This window comes from Elephantulus edwardii, unplaced genomic scaffold, assembly GCF_000299155.1.
Source record: "Elephantulus edwardii isolate Elephantulus edwardi_28Jun2011 unplaced genomic scaffold, EleEdw1.0 scaffold00131, whole genome shotgun sequence".
Classification (NCBI taxonomy): domain Eukaryota; kingdom Metazoa; phylum Chordata; class Mammalia; order Macroscelidea; family Macroscelididae; genus Elephantulus; species Elephantulus edwardii.
Window position 1 is genome coordinate 4,951,893 of NW_006399881.1, and position 2,895 is coordinate 4,954,787.

A 2,895-nucleotide genomic window follows, 5' to 3' on the forward strand; every position below is an offset into this window, starting at 1 on the left:
TGTACATAGGGTCGCTATGAGTTGCAAGCGACTTGACTGCACATAACAACAACAACAACAATGGCCTAGTAGTGGGTAAGGAGTTATGCTGCCAACCCAAAAGCAAGTGGTTTGAATCTACGCTCTGAAGGAGGAAAATGGGCAGTCTCTTCCTGTGTGATTTACAGCCTCTGGAAACCCACTTGGAGGCGTAGCTGTGAACTGATTCCAGCTCGATGTGTTATACCTGAGTTTGAGTCCCATGGCTACATAGGCTACTTCTACTACCATCAGCCCTCATCCTCACTTGCCACATTCTGGGACAGGAGCTTGGAGTTGCCTCCCCAGTAGGGCATCAGCAATCCCTGGCCAATCCTGGCCTGGTGAAGGGCATCACCTGCCTGGTGACTGACTGCACACGTTTGCAAGGTAACAGGGGGTTAGAGTCAGAGGTTGGCACTCCCAGTGGTTCATCTTCTCCTGCCGCCAAGGCGGCGTAGCATCTTCCAGGCCTCTTATAGCTCAGAAGGCAGGAGATGTTTTTCAAAAGATTTCTCCCTGATGAGAGCTTTCCGGTGTGTGGAGGTGGGGGTGGGGAGAGAGACACACAAGAGCATTCAAGGCAGCCAGACTCTGCAGCAGCCCCCAGCCCAATTTCTGAGCCAGGTTTGACTAAAACGCCTGACTGCCATGGGGGTGGGGGGAATGGCTCCTTACACGGATCAGGTTTCCAGCCAGGGTCTGCCATAGCCATTAGCAGTGAAGACTCTCCCAAAAGAGGCCCCCTGTTTCCCCCCTCCCATTCCAGAGGAACAGGAAGTAAGTATTTGGGCCCCAAGAAAAATTTGGCGAGGTGGGGCCTCTGCCATGGGAGGTGACAGACTTGGCCAAACACTGGAATTTAGCAACCTCACCTCTTTACCCCACCCCCGCTCGCTCCAGAGATGGGTGTGCAGCTCGAAGGGGCCCAGCACCTCTGAGGTGGGAACTCTAGAGGGAATCCCTCTCCCTACCTCATCTCCCTTCTAGATGCTGAGTTTGAGCTTGAACGTGAAGGGGTCCGATCTCCTCAGCACCAGAACTGTCTCCTTCGCTCCTGACCCCCTTGGAGGATTGATTGAGAATGGAGGATGTCAGGGAGACAGAATACCTTCTGGACCCCAGAATCCCCCACCCCATCCTCAGGGCAAGCCTTGGAGCCAGAGCCAGGGCCCCACCTTGTTTGCACAGCTGGAGAAATGGAGGCCAGGCGGGCAGGGAGGGGCAGGGGAAATGACCACCCAAAAGCCAGCCAGCACAAAAGGGCTGTGGAAAAAGGGATGCCAAGCGATTACTGTCTAGAAGCAAAGACCCTGCACATGCACGCGCATGTGGAGGGAACCAGGGCAGTGCAGCATCGGGAGAGGGCAGCAAATCACGCCAACTGGTCTTAGGGGACACTCCACTTCCCGTTTTCCATCCATGTGGAGGCCCGGGCTGGGAGACTGGGCTGTCCCTCAATGCCTGGCACAGACCCAATCTGAGCCTGGGATGCTGACCTTGCCACCGCTGCCTGGGCCCAGGATTGTGTGCATCTGTGTGTGTCCGAGGATGTGCCCAGAACAGCAGCCTGACTGGTATCAGGTTGGGGGACTCTGAGTGCCCCACAGGAATGTGAGGACTTAGCACACAGGCTCCAGCAGGAAATCTGAGAGACCCTCAGGGGTCAGTTTCTCTCCTCCCCCCCCACCACCCGCGCTCTCAGAGCTCCTCCCAGTGTACAACACGTGGGACCTCTTAAGCCCTCTGAGCTCAGCCTCACCAGCTTGGGTGGAGGCAGTTCATTTCACATTGCTTAACGTAGACAGCATTCTGGAAACAGCAGGGGGCAAGCATTACATGTTGTACTGCTAACTGAAAGGCCAAAAGTTATTGCCACGGAGTTGGAACTGACTCATAGCTTACCCTCCAGGAGGTTTTCAGAGGCTGTAAATCACACAGAGGAGATTGTCCATCTTTCCCTGCTACTGGTGGATTTAAATTGCTACGGATGTGCCACTTTTGTTGCAGTGCAACTACCTACAGACTATACCCTCAGAGCTCCCTATATGGTACCAGCTAAGTGAAAAAGACTGAGAGGAATTGTCCCTCTACATCAGCAGTCAGTGTCTCAGAGGATGGTGCAACTGTGGTAGTTTGCATTTTATTCCTCATACAGTTCTGTGCTATTTGAAACTGTTACCCTGAGCATGCATTGTTTTTTATGATCAGAGAGAAATTATGCTACAGGCAGTGATAAAGAAATAGCTATGCCTAGGGAAAAAGATCAGGAAAAAAAAATACCCTTCCTCAGTGATTATCTCTAGGTGGTGGGATTTTCATTTCCTTCTTTATGCCTTTCTATGGTAAAGCCTATTTTTCTATTTCCCAATTTTTCTACAAGCAACATGTCTTGATTGTAGAAAATGAAACGGCAGATCTGACCCAGAAACCCCAACCCAAGGTGTGTGTGTCCAGAGTAGCAAAAAGGGACATCTGTACAACAGTGGCCACTGAAGCACTATTGATAATAGTCAAAAGGTAGAAGCAGTGTGAATGGTCAACAGCAGATAGATAGCTAAATACAATGTGGTATACAGAAGCAATGGAATAGTACGCAGCCCTAAAGGGAGATGAAGTCCTGATATACCAAAGAACACAGCCTTGAAAAACATTGTGCTGAATGGGATAAATCTGTCACAGAAAGGTAAGTGTTGTTTGACTCCATTTATCCAGAATAGACAAATGCCTTGACAGCCAATTTTATTAGTGGTTACCAGGGCAGGAGAAAGAGGCCCTGGGCTTCTGTTAATAGTAGCTGAACAACAACATGATGAATGTAACCAATATCACAGAACTGTTTGTAAAAATCTTTTTATCTAGAGAGGAGCGAACTGG

The 2,895-nt window shown here is 50.4% G+C and overlaps 1 protein-coding gene across 4 annotated transcripts in view; it reads right to left on the bottom strand.

Moving 5' to 3' along the window:
- SEPT6 (septin 6) overlaps nt 1-2,895 on the bottom strand; it is a 129,108-nt gene that overhangs the window by 75,337 nt on the left and 50,876 nt on the right. The gene's annotated exons all lie outside the window — the stretch shown is intronic.